Genomic DNA, 19,994 nt, shown 5'->3' with positions numbered 1-19,994 from the left:
AGTCAGTGCAAAGCTGGGTCACAGATGTGTACAGGGTTGATAGGTTTGGGCACATTTTGGATATCCAGTGAGAGACTGGAATAGAGAGAGAGAGAGAGAGAGAGAGGAAGGAGAGTGGAGAGCGCAGTCCTAGTTGGGGAGTATAGAATAGGGAGTGTGGGTGTGGTGGTGGTGGTTGGGGGGAGGGGGGAGGGGGAAGGAGAGTATAGTGGTGGGATTTACACATTAGGTAAGGTGGTAGGCAGGGTGTGACTCACATTTCAGTGGTTGAAAGCATGAATGCAGGGCTAAGGCAGGAACAGAAAAAAAAATGCCTTGGAGGAAAGAGTAAGGACTCAGGGATTAGGTTGTGGAGGGATGTATTTGAGTGGACACCGGGGGATCAAAAGAAAAGAAAGAAAGGCCTTCATTGGAGTGGTGTGGAGTGGGGATAATCTATATAGCAACCAATAAGATTATTGAAGTAGTTTTCCTATAGCATTAACAAAATATAAAATAAAATAAAGGGACAGGGAATTATTTATGATCCCTGTGTGTGTATCAGTAGTAGGAAACGTTTGGCGAGTGGGGCATTTGAAAAGGGGTATATTTCTTGGGAGGGGGTAGAGACAAGTTTGGGGTTTGGAAGCGTAGGGAATTCCCTATTTCAAAACTGCCTTGCTCTATCCTGTAGCAGCTACATTTCACTTTATCTACATTTCTGTCCTAACATAGTAACAGGTTTATTTTCGAAAGTGATCGCCGGGCATCTTCCGACATAAATCGGGAGATGGCCGGTGATCTCTCAAAAGCGGCGAAATCGGTATAATCGAAAGCTGCTTTTTTGACATCATCGCCGAGCAGGCGAAAGTTCAAGGGGGCGTGTCGGTGGCATAGCGAAGGCGGGACATGGGCAGGCATGGGCGTGGCTACCAGATGGCCAGCTTTCGCGGATAATGGAAAAAAAAAGCGGCGTTAATCAGTATTTCGCCGGGTTTACTTGGTCCTTCTATTTTCACGACCAAGCCTCAAAAAGGTGCCCCAACTAACCAGATGATCACTGGAGGGAATGAGGGATGACCTCACCATACTCCCCCAGTGGTCACCAACCCCCTCCCACACTAAAAAAATAAAAATAAAAACCTTTTTTGCCAGCCTGTATGCCAGCCTCAAATGTCATACCCAGCTCCGTGACAGCAGTATGCAAGTCCCAGGAGCAGTTTTTAATGGGTGCAGTGCACTTCAGGCAGGCAGACCCAGGCCCATCCCCCCTACCTGTTACACTTGTGGTGGTAAGTGTTGAGCCCTCCAAACCCCCCCAAAACCCACTGTACCCACATGTAGGTGCCCCCCTTCACCCATAAGGGCTATGGTAATGGTGTAGAGTTGTGGGGAGAGGATTTGGGGGGGCTCAGTACCCAAGGTAAGGGAGCTATGCACCTGGGAGCTATTTGTGTATTTTAAAAATTTTTTTAGAAGTGCCTCCCTAGGGTGCCCGGTTGGTGTCCTCGCATGTCAGGGGGACCAGTGCACTACAAATGCTGGCTCCTCCCATGACCAAATGCCTTGGATTTTGCTGGGTTTGAGATGGCCGGCATTTTTTTCCATTATCGCTGAAAAACAAAACCGGTGTTCTCAAACCCGGCGAACTCTGGCATTTGGCCGGGCCAAATCCTATTATTGAAAGAAAAGATGGCCGGCCATCTTTTTCGATAATACGGTTACGGGCAGCTGTTGCGTCACCGCCAAAATAGATCGCCTGTGATCTATTTTGCCAGCGCCGTTCGATTATGCCCCTGAATGTAACATAGTAGATGATGGCAGAAAAAGACCTGCACGGTCCATCCAGTCTGCCCAACAAGATAAACTCATATGTGCTACTTTTTGTGTATACCTTACCTTGATTTGTATCTGCCATTTTCAGGGCACAGACCGTAGAAGTCTTGCCCAGCAGTAGCCCCGCGTCCCCCACCGGCTCTGCCACCCAATCTCGGCTAAGCTTTTGAGGATCCATTCCTTCTGAACAGGATTCCTTTATGCATATCCCACGCATGTTTGAATTCCGTTACCGTTTTCATCTCCACCACCTCCCGAGGGAGGGCATTCCTGCAGATGATGGATCTCCTGTTCCTATAGAAATGCATTGGGCTATATTTTGGGGGCTTTTTTTCTTTGGAATTCCTTGTCTGATTTGGCCTATTTCAAATGTATTGTGTCTTTTGACCAGTTTTCCCCGATTCCAAATTTTACCCCATTAAATTTTTAAACAGTTGTTTTGCTCCCAGACAAGCATCTTCAGCCCAATTTTTCAGGTACCTTTCTAAGATGATGTAATGTCAACCTCCTTCCTTTTCCTCCATTCTTATGAACCTTTCCATTGGCTTATCCTTCTTTCTCTCAGATATTTGTCTCCCAGACACTGCTGCATAGTTGATTTGGGGAGTTCATTGACATTTGCCTGAAATATTGTTCCTTGCAGGGAAAAGCAGTTAGTGCTTCCCTCATACCTACTTTAAACGCTAGGTCACTTAGAACGTGGTCTGATGTTTCAGAGCTGCTGTTCCATTGCTCATTTTGTTCTCTTCACGGTGTAGTCAGCAGATATGATCTAATGTGAACTCTCCAGTGAAATTTGAATGTCATTTTTACATGAGAACTATTAAAGAAAAGAAGTACGTGACTTGAGACTTGCAGTAAACAGGAAGCAGCCGCTGATACATTTCTGTTAATCCTTATCATACGCAGAAAGGCAGCATTCTGTCTTATGACAGATGGCTTATTCACTATACAGACAGTTTTTTTCTGTCATGACTTTTTTCACTAGCAATGGGAAACCCCTGTTTTATGACTTCACAAAGGGTCTAGTGACTGGTGTGCAGGAATACACAGCAATCACAACTTCCTGGCTTCTCATTATCTCCTAGGTATGTTTTTGTTAATCACCCTCTGGCTGGTGATTTTTTATTTTTTTTTTGTCTGGAGAAACAAATGAGGCAATGAGGGGGTGTGTGACTGAGAACACGCCTCCTTGGGCGATTACAGCACACAGCACTGATTCTTATCAGAGTTACAGTAATGGTTTAATGCTGTGTTTTGAAGGCTGATTTGACATCAGAGGTGTGTGACTTAGGAATGGTGCACCATAGGTCAGTCTCCTTCCTCTGCATTAGTCAGAAATTTATAGGGAATTGTCTAGCACAGAATACTGTAGAATAATTAGGGAATAATTAGTTTGAACATCAGGGTTAATCTTAGTGTTGTTTTCAGTTTAAAAAAAATGTTCTGTTATGTATTGGACCTGTGCAAGACTCTCTTCAAATGATATGTAATGATGTTAACCCTAGAACGCATGACGTTAAAAATATACATATTAACGTCATGGGGGCCTTTTAGGCCCCCATGCACTTAATGTAGAAAAACACACTTAAATAACTTTCACAAGTTTATTTCAAAATTGCTCAATAAAATATGAATAGTGGACAACATTTTAATTATAATTTTTCACAGAAAACACCAAAAAATCTTTTTTTTCCCAAATTTCACGCAAAGACATGAAAACACACAAAAATGCATAGAAATCTATAGCAAATTAGCTGCAGCTACATTTTTATTCTAACTTTCTTTTCTATTATATTAGTCTTCCAAACAATTCTGACATGTTATTTTTTCAGAAGAGTGTTCTTTGCAAACAGTTTCCTTACAAGTGGAACAATATCGCTCAGTTTTCCTCTCTATGTTTCTTGGACACATGAAACAACGCTTTCGTTTTCTTTCTCCTGGCTCTGGAGTAATCTGAAACTGTACGCCACACCGTTTCATTGCTTCTTTAGTTTTCTTTGGCAAGCATTTCAAGTCGCTTCGCTCTATCATGTGAGGTATTACAAGTTCATGACAAAGGTCCTTCAAGAATAAGCGTCTCCTGTCCTTCCTCTGTGCATGAAATTCAGGATGAGTTTCTGTATAAATAATGAATGAATTTAGGGCTGCTACATCAAGCACATTTGAAAATAGTACTACAGGCCATCGTTTTGTTTGCCTCTTACACGAATATTCTCCCACCATCTCATCCATTTTATCTACACCTCCTTTTGTTGCATTGTAATGCAGGATGATTTCTGGTTTCAATTTTTGGTTATTGCTGTCAACACTGCAATCGTGATGCATGGTACTGAGTAAAATTACAGATTTCTCCTTCTTTGCCTTGTAAGATACCAAAGTCACTTTGTTATTGAATCCAAAGACACTCTCATAAAGTGCTCGCTGACGATTGTGTTTGAGTGCTGCTGGAATTTCTCGTCTGTTTTGCTTTATAGTACCAACAAGTGTAATAGCTTTTGCAAGCAGAAAATTGCCTAGTTCAACATTGGTGAAATAATTGTCCATGGTGATGTTTCTACCTGAATTGAATATTGGAACAGCAAGAGTTTTGACTATTTCAGACCCCAGATCCTTCTGTACTGGTGCACCAACCTCTTTGCCACAGTAGATTACGCCATTTATGCCATAATAATTTGCAGAATCACACATCCAGAAGATTTTTATACCGTACTTGGCTGGCTTGCTGGGCATGTATTGTATGAATTTGCAGCGTCCTCTGAACGGTACAAGTTGCTCATCTACAGTAACATTAGTACTAGGATTGTAAAGTTTTGTGCAATTTTTGATAAATATGTTCCAGATATAACTGATAGGGGCTAATTTGTCTGTTTCAAACCTCGCTGCACGAGTTCGCTTATCATCAAAGCGAATGATCCTTCTAATTTCCTCATATCTGCCCACTGACATTGTCGCCTTATAGTGTGGATCAGAAAGTGGGTCCAGAAATAATTCTCGTATTGGGATATCATACGATTTTTGACTCCCTGCCAGCAGGAAAAGTCCAATATATGCATAAAGTTCCTCTTTTGAGATATTTTTCCAGGACTTATTTTTTGCTGAAGCGATACGTCTTCCTTCTAGGTTTGAACATAATAGGACCTCTTCTGCAATATTGTCAGAAAAATAAGTACAGAATACATCTTTAGGGGTAAAGTAACTGGGACTTCCCACAGCTCCTTGAGCCTGTCTCACAATATTGTGTATTGGAGTACGTCCGACTAATGTAGGATTACTGTCCCAAAAAACATTCGTTTTGGATGTTCTACTTATCACTTCTTGAGGATCCACTAGATTCACTTCTTCATCATAAGAAGAATCACTGGATGAGGATGTTTGATTAGCTGGTGGCAGATATTCTTCATCAGACAAAGATAGTTCACTTTCATCATCGCTTTGAAACATAATCGCTTCAATCTCTTGGTCAGTCAGACACTTGGAGGAAGACTGTGCCATTGCTGACTAGATGTTAGAAAATGAAACAGATTTCCTCTCAACAGCTTATCTTATCACAGGTCCTTCAGCAATTAGCTCACAGTGTATACTGTCCTCAGTGTTCAGAGGACCTGAGGTGATGTCATGGCCTTATCACTCCCTCCAAAAATCACATGACATCCTCACATGTTATTATCCACACCCTGGCCCCTCCACCAGCATTACTGAGTACAAATAAAGTAACTTGAGACACAAACACTTCTGAGAACATGATAAAAACAGCGGGGGCCTAAAAGGCCCCCAATTCGTACAGATGTAGTTTTCACCAAACAAGCATTGTTACACCATAATGCCTATGAAAAAAAATTATATGAACAACTGGATATTATCAACAATGACATACTTGAGGAATACCTTGAGTTTCAAAATTCTAACTAAAGTAATTTTGCAGATAATAGCAAAAATGTAAGCATGGGGGCCTAAAAGGCCCCCAATATGCGTTCTAGGGTTAAACTGACTAATTTTGACAATTAAGGGAGTCACAGGAGACCAGTTGTAACTGTAGCAAGATAAATGGAGTGGGAAAGTGTCCGGATGGTTACAGAAGCAGGGCAGAGAAACAGAGAAACTTGGTTGAAATCCCACTGCAATGCCTTGAGATCTTGGGAAGTCACTTAAGCCTCCAATACAAACTTAGCAGCCCTGTTACTACATTGCAATAAGAAATGGGCTTAGTGCATTTTAACACGAGATTTTGCCATGTGCTAAGCTCATTTTTAACACGGCCAAAAAATACGGCTTTTTTTTTCTTTTTGCGGGTCCTGTGCTAATTTTTCCTTTAGCGTATGAGACCTGCAAAAATATTAACATGTTTAGTCTGCATTATCTGTTAGCATGCACTGATTTGAATATGCTAGCTGGATAATGCTTCCATGCCCTTTCCCTGCCTGGCATGCCCCCTCCCAGAAAAAATAACAAATAAATTAAAAAGGGTACGATTAGTGCGCTGCCAGACAACTTACTTCAAAAGCACTTCAACATATTTTAGGTAAGCTTTTTCCCCCATGTTAAGTGCATGTGAGTGCTTTAATGCAGTATAGTAAAATGGCCTCTTAGATTAATACGTGTTGTATTTGAATGTAACTCACCTTGAGCTACTGGTGAAAAATAAAGGAGCAAGCTAAAAATCTCTTCCATCATCATAAATATATTTCAGATTATAAAAGTGGACAAAGGCAGAAAGTCACCACTTTACAGTAAATAAATACTACAATAGAACAAAATACTTCATTCCATGATCACAAAGCCATGCCTCTTCCATAATGCACCTGGACAATATTTAAAAGCACTTAAAGGTATAGCAGTGGCTGCTAAAAATATAAGTGCCCTATCTGTAAACTTTCAGTGGCATAATACAGTGTCACTGAAAATAGTTTTAGACTACTTTTTGGCACTATCCTGATAGTGTCAGGAAAGAGTGTAGGTGTTCCTCTCAAGTATATATATAGTTATAGTTGGCAATATGTAGCTGCTATTCATATAGCTAACCATTTTAATTTAGCCCAGCAAAGAGACTGTCCTAAATTAAACTGCTTAGCAGTGCTGAGTATCTATGAATGATTTAAGCACTATGGCCTGCATTACCCCCGCCGCTCCCCCGACCACAGTGTTTAAATATTGCCCTGTAAGTTTTTAATGGTGGTTTTATTAGTTCCTAAAAGCCCTGGAAATAAGGGGAAATAAGGGGGAAAAGTTTTGCTTGGAGAGAGGGACAGGATTATAACTCATGGTGCTTCAATGTTTGAGGTGGGTATGTGTGTGGATGATGTTGCTGGGTCACTGCTACCACAAGGAAACTGTGGTGAAAAGCGCTCTTAAGTGAAGTATGCTTTGGTTTCCAGTAGGTGGTGTTCCTGCAATACTCAGAAAGTGCAGGAGAAGATGAGTGAGTGAACATTAAAAAAAGATGAATCAGAAGAAAATCCATTTGACACGTGGCCTTCAACCCCACCCCATTACTAATAGCAGACTCTGTATGTAAACGCTTGTAAAACTATAATAATCACCTCATTTCTCTTTCTGTCTGGGAGGCAAGAGTAAGGCACGAATCATCAATCTAAAGCAAACAGAAAGCTTTTCAAGAAAAGTTTACTTTACTGCTGGCACTTGGCAGTGGCAAGTACCAGAATAAGAAATGCATAGTATTACTAATGGCCATTTGCAGAATCATAACTGCTAATAATGCTCAGTTTTTCACTAAAACTTGACTTTTCTCATGTACTATAAAAATTGGACACTTTTTAAAACACAGTGTGCAAAAATGTAAAATGTGATTTATTCCAATAATGATTAATATATTGAACGTCTCCTGAAGTACCTGTATTCAAAAAATTACACATCACAAATATTTCCTTTAAATATTATTTTAAATTGCAGACTTGTACTATATTTTATATCTTTCCTTATGCAGAACTGTATTATATTTAGAGGGCTGACAGATGAACACAGAGAAAATGACTAAGCAGTCAATTTTAATGCTAAAAAATGCAGGGTCACGCATTTGGACTGCCTAAACCTGGGGGAATGGTATAATGTAGGGAGTGAAGAACTTATGTGCACGAAAGAGGAGTAGGATTTGGGTGTGATCATATGTGATGATCTTAAGGTGGCTAAAGAAGTAGAAAAAGCGATGGCAAAAGCTAGAAGGATGCTTGAGTGAATATGAAGAGGAATTGCCAGTAGGGAAAAGGAGGTGATGATGCCTCTATATAAGAGGCCACATTTGAATATTGTGTACAATTCTGGAGCCCACACCTTCAAAAAGATATAAACAGGATGGAAGTTGGTCAGAGGGTGACTAGTAAAATGGTCAGTGGTCTTCGTCATAAAGTGCACCAGGGCAGACTTTAAGATCTCAATATGTATACTTTGGAAGAAAGGTGGGAGAGGGGGAGATATGGTAGAGACATTTAGGGCCCCTTTTACTAAACAGTGGTAAGCCCAACATGGGCTTACCTCTTGCTAAACAGGAAGTACCGACGGGCTACCGTAACAGCCCAGTGGTATTTCCCACCCCTAGCACGCCGTCATATCCGGCGCTGTAAATGTATATTTATTTTTGTAGTGTCGGAGTGTACCTGGTGGTAATTGGGCAGTGGTGGTAAGGGCTCCCTCCCCAAAATGGCCGCATGGCAAATACCGTACTTGCTGCACGGCCATTTTCTGCAGGAAAGAGACTTCCCTTTTACCCACTACGGTAAAAGGGAGCCTCGGTGCTCACGAAAAACATGTGCTGATGCCAGCACAAGCCCCTTTTTGCTGCAGCTTGGTAAAAGGAGCCCTTAAATACTTAAGTGACATGAATGCACAGGAAGCGAGTGTCTTTCAATTGAAAGGAAGCCTGTACCACTTCTCACCAATTTATTTCCCCTTCTCCTTGTGTCCAGGTTCCTGAAGGGTCACCTTACATTTTACTCCCCTAAGAACTAAGGATTAGTATCTTTGGATGCTGTACAGTTTAGAGCAGGTCTCTATGCCTGATGGCAGTCAACAGACAGACTTCATGTTGTCCTAAGCCACCTGGAACATCACACACTAAGGTTCCAAGGGGGGGGGGGAGGGTGGAGCTCTTGTTCATTCTCCTGATCACAGCTCTGTTGTAGCTAAGGATAATGTACTGTTTTGGCTGAAGGGCAAAACTCCACAGCACAAAACAGCAAACAGAAGAGAATGGAGAAAAAACACATGAAGCGATGTGCAGTCCAAAGAGCAGCCTATATTGAATATAACCTATAAACGTGACCCAACATGGTCACCGTGTTTTGGCTATACAGGCTGCATCAGAGGGTCCAAGGAATGTAAAGGCATCAAATTCTCAATAGTGGCACAGCTGTTATACTGTGTCCACTGATACAACTTTAAAACGTTCCCTGCACTACTTTTGTGTCTGATACAGTTCATTGAGCTGTGCAACCATTGAGAATTTGATGCCTTTACCTTCCTTAGTACCCCTGATGCAAGCTGTATAGCTGAAACATGATGACGATCTACTACAGTCGTAGACTGGTGTAAATGTGGCAGAGACATGTATAACTTACAGTATTCTGAAAGTTGTTTGTGTAACTAGGAGCCTTGCCCATGCCCCTCTCATGCTCCAACCACATGTAAATAACCACAGGCGCATTGTTATAATACTGCCCTTTATATTTTTAAGGCACACTGACAAATACACATCCCTGCTAGCCTAACATTGTCGATCGTGTCAGAGTTGGCAGGCAAATATTATATAAGATCATAAGTGCGTTACTGCCCTTGTCCCGTGTCCTATGGATACTATCCAGGAGTATAGTAAGAATATTATTGGTGTTATGCTTTGAATGAAAGCTTGATTGAGAAGTACCCATGACATCCTTCTCTTCCAAAAAAATCTAGTGGTAGATGTTCAAAGTGGTTTAACTGGACCCCAGGTAAACCCCGCTGAGCTGGCCATCCACCGATATTCAGCGGTACTTAACTGGGTATTTCCACAATATCGCCATTAACCATCAATTCCTTAACTGGTTAGATTACAGACGGTCTGGGGACCGAGTTTTGGGTGGAACTACAACTTAGCCAGTTAGAGGTGATATTTGGTACTTGTGACTGGCTAAAGAGATCAGCTCTCCTGGACAGGGAGAAAAGGCAAGAGAGTGGCAAAAGGTTCCATTTTATTTATTTTTTATTTTTTTATTTATTGATTTAAACATATTATACAAGATACATCTTGTTTGAAAAGCATCCATCAATAAAGAAATCAATTATAATAATCACAATAACAAATGAAATTAAAGAAATTTCACTAGGAAAAATGATACTCAAGTCCATAAATTAAGGTCCAAGACTTCGGAACAAGGGAGTACAAAAAAAAAGCAAGGAAAAAATAAAGGATTTAACATTCTCTGTTAGGTTGAGTTAACAACTTTTCATTTACGCTGTTCCAATTTCACTGAGGTTACAAGCGCTGAGACATGGGCAGGCTCTGTAAACACATATTTTTTCCCCTCAAGCCTTATTATGCACTTGCAGGGGTATCTTAAAAAAAAAGGTACCCCCCAAGTACAAAACTTCAGGCTTGAGGAACAAATATTGCTTCCTCCGTCATCTAGTCTCTTTAGAGACATCAGGAAAAAGTAATATATTCAAACCTAAAAAAGGCTTTGCTTTATTTCGGAAAAACAGACGGAAGATCCAATCTCTGTCAGGCAATAGTGCAACTGTCACCACAAGAGTGGCGGCTGTTGCCATTTCAGTGTCGGAAGTTTCAAGCAAAAGAGAAACATCTATAGGCTGATCAGTCACAGGATTCAAGTCTCTCTCTGGGATATAATAGGCTTGAGAAAATGGTGGTAAATTCTGATCCGGAATATTCAAGTTTTCATGTAGGTAACGTTTTAACATCTCAATAGGGGCTACATTAGGTACTTTAGGAAAATTAACAAATCTCAGATTATGATTTTTAGTATAATTATCAAATATTTCCATTTTTTGCCTGATATTTGTCAAATCTTTTACCATTATTGGTTGTAATGTTTCCAACTTCACAGTTCTTTGATCTATTTTATCAACTTTAACATCCAAAGCTTTTACTTCTTCCTCTCTTTTTTGTAAATCGGCTTCCAGAGATTTTACTATCGGTACAATGTCATTAATTTGCTTAATAAATGTTTGTCCCAGGGTGGACATTAAATCCCACAGTGTATCCAATGTCACTTCCTTTGGTTTAACTACCAACTCTTTGGGAAACTCATACCTTACAAATGACTGTCCAAGTATCTCTCCCTGTCCCTCAGTTCCTCTCCTCTCAATCCGTGATGTTTTTTCGGACATACTGCCCTCTGCTCCTTCCATTGTTGTTAAAAGAGTCTCTAACCGAGGTTCTTCTGAGTCCTTGGTTCCCACGAAGGGTGACCCTGTCGGTTCCGACAGGAAGGAGCTAGCGCCAATCGGCTGAGGAGGTGGACTGCACGCAGCGGGGCTCAAGGTGGTTTCCAGACCCGGGGAAGCTGATTTCTCCCTGTATTTGTTCACACCGGAGCCTGCAAAGGCCTCTCCGGTACTATGTAAGTCACGTTGAGCCTACAAATTGGTGGGAAAATGTGGGATACAAATGTAACAAATAAATAAAAATAAATAAATAACATAACATCTTATAGTCCACTATCTACCTTTTGGTTCTATGTGGATTACAAAAGATACATCTGGAAATTACCAGAGATTAACAATGTTACATTATGACAAAAATAAAATTCCCTTTAAAATTTATAATAAAGTCAATGACAAGGTAATAAACGACTGATAATCATTAATCTACAGAATTTAACACAAATTTCCTGAATAGGTATGTCTTAATCATGCGCCTAAAATTCTACATTCTAAAGCAGAAAGCATAAAATTCGAAATAGTTTTATCTAGTCTTATCGCTTGGAAAGCTAAGAGATTCTCCAATAATTTGAGCCTCTTTCTACCCTTTAAAAAGTGATAACTGAATAAATTGCAAGCTCTTGTGTCTCTCACTGAAGTTAAAAAGATAAAATGATTAGCAAAATATAAGGGAGCTAGACCAAACACAACCTTATAAGTCAAACACAAAAATTTGATGAATATTCTGTTATATATTGATATCCAATAAACCAGCATATATATTGGAGAGATACTATCAGACTTTTTAAACAGAGTTAATCATAAAGCCATGTTTTGAATAGTCTGTAGTTCTGTTAACAACTGCTTGGAACAACCAAGATAAATGACATTACAGTAATCCAACAAGTTTAGTATCAATGCTTGTACAATTAAACAAAGATGATCTTGTTCAAAGTATTTATGTGCTCTATGAAGTTTATGCATGTTAAAACAAAACCTCATTGGATTAATATATTGATCTGTATCTATAAAATAAAATTGGAATCCAAATAAACCCCAGAATTCTAGCAGATGCTGAAAACTGATACATATTTTTAACCATGATACTTGTCTCAACTTCACTCGAAGCATTGTTAATAAGTACTAATTTTGTTTTATTGGTATTCAATTTTAATTTATGAATCTTCATTCAATTCTCTAACACAATAATAACCTCTCGGATTACTATAATCTCCGATGATACAACTGAATGAATAGGAATGAGAACCGTTACATCACAACTATGGGAACAAATCTGCTGAGAGAGAGTTATCCACTAATACCCTCTGCTGCTGCAGCATTCCCCTGTTTGCTGCCTTCATCATACCACTACAAAACATGACTGAAGTCTTCACTTTCATGTCTTTCTAACTCATCTCATATGTACTATAATAAACAAATGAATTGGGCATGTGCATACAGTCCAGCTGTTCTTGAGGAAGATAATATATACAACAAAATGTTAACTCGGTTATGGATATTTTTGCATTACTTTGAGGGATAATTCCATGATTGATGTAGGTAGCTTATATCATGGAGTTCTATCTTAATGGATGATGTGTAACTACCAGTATTACTACCAGTAATCAAATTCATATGACTTTTTCAAATTTAGATTAAGTTGGAAGACTATATTTTCTTTGGATTCATATCCAAAACAGTTGCCATCTGTATCCTATAAATTGTTTATAGTTTTCCCCCCCATATCTCAGGGCCTTTTTTAAATACAGTCAACCAAGCTAGGAGCAATGGCTGCATTTTTTTTAAATAACCAAACTGCTGTTTAAGATGATTGCCTAATTAGACCTAATTTTCTACCGTATAATTACAATTAGGCAAAGAAGTAATAACAATAATAATAATAATCATAAAAATCACAAATGATTTCATGGTTTTGGTTTAGAAGTGTTACTTGAAAATGGAGAAGCTTGTCAGAAATGGCCTGGAGCTAAAAAGAAAAAAAGAAATCATATGAATAGAAATTGTAAGATTTTAACTTTGCAAATGAGTACAACTATAGTCATTAAATGAATTGGTCATAGGCCAGACTCAGCGATTGTTCTTCCATGAAAAGCAATGTGCTCATTAACTAACTGCACTTTACGGTATTTTGTCAAAGGCAGTCTTGTTTCTATTCTGTTAGAAAACCCCGACTCTGGTTATTTTTAGAATGTTCATGGAAGTAGGAAAGAACAAAAGAGAAAACTGTAGTTTTATGTAGCACTTGACTAAATTTGGGTTTAAGTGCCTCTCCTTCTCTGTCCCCATTTTAAAACCTCTTCATATCCTTTTCCTTAGATGAGTAGCTCATTGTGAATCAGGGCTAGAGAGCATGTCTTGTCTGAAACTGAACCCCCACCCCCCACCCCAAGTGCTGCTTCTGCCAGAAAGAGATACTCCTGTAGAATTTTCTTCTCTCTTTCTTTCTATATTCTGAGTAGAAAGGACCTACATATAATAAATATAAACTGCATTGGTTGTGCCAGAGAAAGGCAGTATGTCAAATCCATGACCCTTTATATCACTTGAGCACCCAAACCTCAACAGGCAGAGAAACATTGACCTGAAGGTAGATTAGCACCATAAAGTCCATTTAATTTGTCCATCTTTTCCTTTTTTCTTTTCGGAGTACAGTGCCTTACACTCCTGATGACCCTTTCTTCTCCTTCGTGTCATCACTTCTATGGATCCCCTGTGCTTAGTCTTGTTTTCTTGAATTCTTTCAGGGGTCAATATTCAGCTTTTGTCTGATTAACTGCTAGTGACCCAATCCCTACATAATATTCAATGGCACTTATTCAGAGAGTGTTGCTGAATATGCCTGAGAATTGGGTTCAATTCCCACTGCAGTTCCTTGTGACCCTGGGCAACTCACTTAACTCTCCATTGTACCAGGTATAAATATATTGTGAGCCCACTAGGGACAGTGTTTAGAGAAAGTATCTGCATATATAATATATGTAAACAACTTTGATTGTAGCACGGAAAGACAATATACCAAATCCATGACTCTTAACATATTATTGCCCAGTTAGTGCCAGGATGTTCTGAAGATGGAGCATGGGTGGAGCAAGTTTTCTGGACTCTCCTATAAAGCATCAGATAACCACTCAGTTAATCTGAAGTACCAATTCCAACACAATATTACCAGATAAGAAAACCTTATATCTCCCCCATGTCCCATTTCTAGTTGGCTTCCTCATGCTCCTTCCAACAGTACAACAAGTCTCACTCATAGGCAAGGATGCAACTGGACCAGCAGCTGCTGGAAGTCTCAGGAAGATCTAGTTTGTTTGGCCTTTCTCCATTGCTCTTCAGTCTGGCCCAGAGTTCCACTTCTGTGGCTTGCTCCACCCTTCTTGAAACTGTGGCTTTGCTATCTTGAATACTGTGTGCAATTCTGGTCACCGCATCTCAAAAAAGATATGGTGGAATTAGAAAAGGTACAGAGAAGGGCGATGAAAATGATAAAGGGGATGGGATGACTTTCCTATGAAGAAAGGCTGAAACAGCTAGGGCTCTTCAGCTTGGAAAAAAAGACGGCTGAGGGGAGATATGATAGAGGTACACAAAATAATGAGTGAAGTGGAATAGGTAGACGTGAATTGCTCGTTTACTCTTTCCAAAAATACTAGGACTAGGGGACACATAATGAAGCTACAAAGTAGTCAATTCAAAACCAATTGGAGAAATTATTTCTTCACTCAACGTGTAATTAAACTCTGGAATTTGTTGCCAGAGAATGTGATAAAAGCAGTTGGCTTAGTGGGGTTTAAAAAAAGGCTTGGATATCTTCCTAAAAGAAAAGTAGTCCATAAGCCAGTGTAGCTAGGTGCACTGCATTACAGAATGTGTTTAGCAAGTTGTGCACATAAATTTGAATTATTGCCTATTAATGCTCATTACTGCTTGTTAAAAGCTGTTATCAGTGGCGAACCAAGGGGGGGGGGTCCGCCCCGGGTGCACGCCGCTGGGGGGTGCCGTGGCACTTGCTTGCTCTGAGCACTTGCTTGCTTGCTCCCTCTGCTCTGCCCTGGAACAGGTTACTTCCTGTTCCGGGTCAGAGGGAGCTGCAGCGAATGCGCGAAGTCAGGGAACTCTGAGCAGGTGCGCGCTGCGGCACCCCCCCAGCGGCGTGCACCCGGGGGGGGGGTGGGGCGCCGCCCCGGGTGTCCGCCCCCCTAGGAACGCCACTGGCTTGTTATCAATGTTGATTAGCTTGTTAAGTCTATTAAGGTATGTGCATTGTTATAGAATATGCTTGGATTTCAGCACAGATCTCTAGGCATTTTATACAGAATCCAGGGGTGCCATGCAGCCTATAGGTATACAATGTACTGCACAACATTTAGCACATACTAATTGTTAGTGCTTGCTAAATCTGTTAGTAAAAGGACCCCTGAGGTAGTTAAGTGCTCAATATAGGCATTTAACCACATAAAAGTGCTGTCTCCACACCCAGGCTGCCCACAAAATAGCCAGTTTTCAGTTTAGAGGTTAGTGCTGACATTCAGCAACACTGACATGCTAAGTGCCACTGAATATATGTGGATAGCCCAGCACAAGTGATTTAACTGGCCAGGAGCCTCTCCCGCATAGTTAAATAGCTTTGAATATCGGCCCCCATGTGTTTGTCACATAAAAGTAAGGAATATGGGGGTATGTTTACTAAGGCGCGTTAGCATTTTAAACACACCTTTAAATGTAAGACGCGTTAACGCACATCATGTTACAGAATATGCTTAGACAGTTCACATAAATTCTAATTACAGCCATTTAGTGTCAATAATTGCTTGTTAATTGGCAATTATCAGTGCTGATTGGCTTAACTAATTAAGTTATGCTCACAAATCCAGAATACGATCAGATTTGCGCATGCAACTTGTCATGTTATATAGAATCTGGGGGTAAGTGCCTATTTCTGCTTGTAAACCAGTGTTTTACACACATAAAAATCTTATAAAATGATCCCTGACCTCTGCAAAGATCAGTCTTTATGATGGGATGTTGGAAGACTAGCACAAACTGAAAATGTTTTGAAATGAATTTTAAATACCATCCTAAACTGAATGTCTTAAGCTACTTTAAATATAAAATAGATGTACTAAAAACACTATATAGTCATCCTTGAACTATGGGTGGTAAGGAGTTCCACCATTTGGTTTCAAAATTATTTCAATTATATTTGTCATTTCCTTTTTTATAAGTATACTAGTAACATGAATACTGTTGGAGATTTATGAGGAAATAGATCTGTGTTTCTTAGAAACATGACAGCATTTTTTTCTTCTCTGTAAATCCAGATGTTTCTACTTCCAAGAAATAATAAATACCTTATGCAAAGTAAAGTTCTTTTCCCCACTTCCAACCCCACTCCCCCCCCCCCCATTATTCCATCACAGACAAGAACTGATGGAGCTGTTCACTATGGACGGACACTTTGCTGCTGGTAAGACCTGACACCTTATCACTTGTGATGCCACCACAGACCCTCCATATAATGATGCCCACGGGAGAGGATGGGTCAGCTCCAGATTGTTCACTGCTAAAGGTGAAAAGTAAAGGTTGCTGTCCTTATCAAAGCTTTTGCGGAAGAATCTAGGATGCTCATTTTCAAAGCAGTTGGACATCTTACAGCATCTTGTGGGTGTGCTTTGGTCGGGACTAGGGAGGGCCCAAAAGTAGGATGCTCAACTAGGATTTTTGAATGAGAAGAAATGTCCGTATCTAAAAAGAAGGACATTTTTATCTAGGCCTGTGACAATCACATCCAAGTTATGAACAGTTGCTCTAATTAAACAGCTGACCACTGGAGAGATTAAGGTCCCTCCTTAATCACTCAGTGGTTGCTGTCCCCTTCCTTCTCCCTTGAATGTGAAATGGAAAAAGAAAACCAGGCTCTATGCCAGCTACAGGTATTATGACCATTATGAAGAAAGCTGCAAGGTCAGAGGAATGGCCAAATGGTTAGTGCAATGGACTACAATCCAAGGGACCCAGGCTCAAGTCCTGCTTGAACTCTTGGCAGCCATTTTGAATCGGCACTGGGAGAAAGACAGTCTGCAGAGAGGGGCTCTTTCCTGCCCTGAAGAGGTCACTAGACCATCAGGACACCACACTAAGGTAAAGGAGGGGAGGGGAGGATATGACACCTACCCGCAAGTCTGCCTGTTTGTCCGCAAATTACAATTATATACAAATCGGTGAAAACGGTTCAGGATCATCTGACTTTCAGGAAGTCACTCAAGACCTGCCTATTTAGGCAAGCTTACCCTAAAGATACTGTCCTATCTCATTGACCCCAGGACACTAACCCCTCTAGTGCTCTCATGAACTAACCCATTTCTTCTCTTTACCTCTCCACCCCACTTATCCCTCTCAATTTATTGTACTCGCATATTTGTTATTTAACTGTTGTAAGCCACATTGAGCCTGCCAGTGGTGGGAAATTGTGGGGTATAAATGCTGTAATATATATATATATATATATATATATATATATATATATATATAGATAGATAGATAGATAGATATAGATATAGATATATAGATATATCTATATCTATATCTATATATATCTATATATAATTATGAGCCTTCCAGAAACAGAAAAATACCTACTGTACTAAATATATAAGACACCTGGAAGATCCCATGTGCCTGTCCCACACTTTCTTAAATTCAAACACAGTTCTCGTGCCCACCACCTCAACCAGGAGGCGATTCCAAGCATTCACCACCATTTCCGTGAAAAAGTATTTCCTTAGATTACTCCTGAGCCTATAACCTCTTAACTTCATTCTATGTCCTCTTATTCCAGAGTTTTCCTTCATTTTAAAGAGGCTAACCTCCTCTACATTAATGCCACATAGATATTAAACATCTATCATATCCCTTCTCTCCCGCCTTTCTTCCAAAGTATACAAATTAAGGGGTTTTTTTTGCTTGAGTTTTCTGCAGCAGGGCCCATTTTATTCCTATGGGTACTGCTGTAGATAACTTGATCTAAGCTTTAGTAAAAGACCTCTTAAGAGCCTTAAGTCTGTCCTAATACATTTTATGAAAGAGAGTACTGACCAGTTTAGTAGCCACTCTCTGGACCAACTCCATCCTGTTTATATCTTTTCATAGGTGCAGTCTCCAGAATTACACACAGTATTCTACATGGGGTCTCACTAGAGACTTATACAAGGGCACTATCACCTCTTTTTCCCTGCTGGCCATTTCTCTCCCTATGCATCCGAGCATACTTCTGGCTTTTACTGTTGCTTTTTCTACCTGTTTGGCCACCTTGAGATCATCAGACACAATCACGCCCAAGTCTCTTCACCCCCTTTTAATAGACATTTCCCTCGGATTTTTGCAACCTAAGTGTATGACCCTGCATCTTTTAGCATTAAATCTGAGTTGCCAATTGCTGGCCCATTCTTCAAGCTTCGCTAGATCCCTCCGCATGCTATCCACGCCTTCCAGGGTGTTGACCCTATTACAAAGTTTGGTATCGTCTGTAAAGAGATAAAACTTACCAGATAGTCCTTCCACAATATCACTCATAAGGATGTTAAAAGAGCCAGCCCAAGGACCGATCCCTGTGGTACACCACCGATAACATCCTTTTTCTCAGAGTAAACTCCATTTACCACTATCCTCTGTCTCCTTCCACTTAACCAGTTACTTTAGCATTCATACTGAGGACACTCAGTTTACTTATCACTAATCTGTGTGGAACCATGTCAAAGGTTTTGCTAAAATCCAAGTACACCACATCTAGTGCCCCTCCCATATCCGTTTGGTCACCTAGTCAAAGAAATCAATCAGATTTGTCTGACAAGACTTACCTATAGTGAAACCATGCTGTCTCAGGTCCTGCAGTCCATTTGATTCTATAAATCTCACAGTCCTCCACTTTAGAAGCGTTTCCATTAGTTTTCTCACCATCAAAGTCAGACTAACAGGTCTGTAATTTCCATCCTCCTCCTTACTTCCACTCTTGTGCAGAGGGACTACATCCGTCCTTCTCCAGTCCTCTAAGGATGCATTGAAGAAGTCAGACACTGGAGCCACCCAAACTTCTCTGAATTTGTTGAGCACCTTCAGATGTATCCCAACAGGTCCTGGGAGGACCACATTTACAAAACAAAAAACATTATGGTGGAGGTTTGATCCTGTGTCTCTTCATTTACAGTCCACTGCATTAACCTCTAGGCTACTCCTCTGTTGTGTAGAGCCATTTCTGTGGTCACATTTTTAAAAATGATGACAGACAAACCTGCATGTCCCTGTTTATTGTTCAAACTTTGGACATTGCATTTTGGAAAATAGCTATTCATTTTGAACATTTTCAGTGCAAAAATGTCCATCTCACAGCCATAATCGAACAGAAAACCTAGACTTTTTTTCTTGTTTGATTATGGCTGCGAGATGGTCATTTTTTTTGTGGATGTTATATAAAAGCAAGACGATTGCCTCTGCGTCTCAGCTTCTGGTTTATGGCTGATGGATTGTTATGTAGTCAAAACCTTGCAGTGTCCAGATTTACTCATAGTTGAGAAGCATTTACCAGGACGTCATGAGGAACTAGAGGTAAAGCTGATGTCTAGCACTGGGATTCCCTCATCCCAGCTGATATTACCAACTTCAGTGCAATCAAGTGTTGATTTAGGTGTAACATGGCAAAGCCAGATAGAGATGTAGATGGAGCGTGTTGAGAAGGAAGTAGAATCTCCTCATTGGATAATCTATGGGTGACTCCTGACCCTTTTGACCTG

General features: G+C 40.3%; 1 long non-coding RNA gene across 1 annotated transcript; it reads right to left on the bottom strand.

Moving 5' to 3' along the window:
* Positions 1-5,279: 5,279 nt before the first annotated feature.
* Positions 5,280-19,007, bottom strand: LOC115460167. Its single transcript, XR_003940394.1, has 4 exons — positions 18,916-19,007; positions 14,450-14,453; positions 8,257-8,267; positions 5,280-5,289 (listed from the first exon to the last, which is right to left on the bottom strand). It is a non-coding gene; the product is annotated as an uncharacterized LOC115460167 (long non-coding RNA).
* Between the last annotated feature and the right edge of the window lie 987 nt (positions 19,008-19,994).

This window comes from Microcaecilia unicolor, chromosome 1, assembly GCF_901765095.1.
Source record: "Microcaecilia unicolor chromosome 1, aMicUni1.1, whole genome shotgun sequence".
NCBI classification, from domain to species: domain Eukaryota; kingdom Metazoa; phylum Chordata; class Amphibia; order Gymnophiona; family Siphonopidae; genus Microcaecilia; species Microcaecilia unicolor.
The sequence above is the reverse complement of the archived record's forward strand: the minus strand, read 5'-3'. Positions and strand labels throughout refer to the sequence as shown.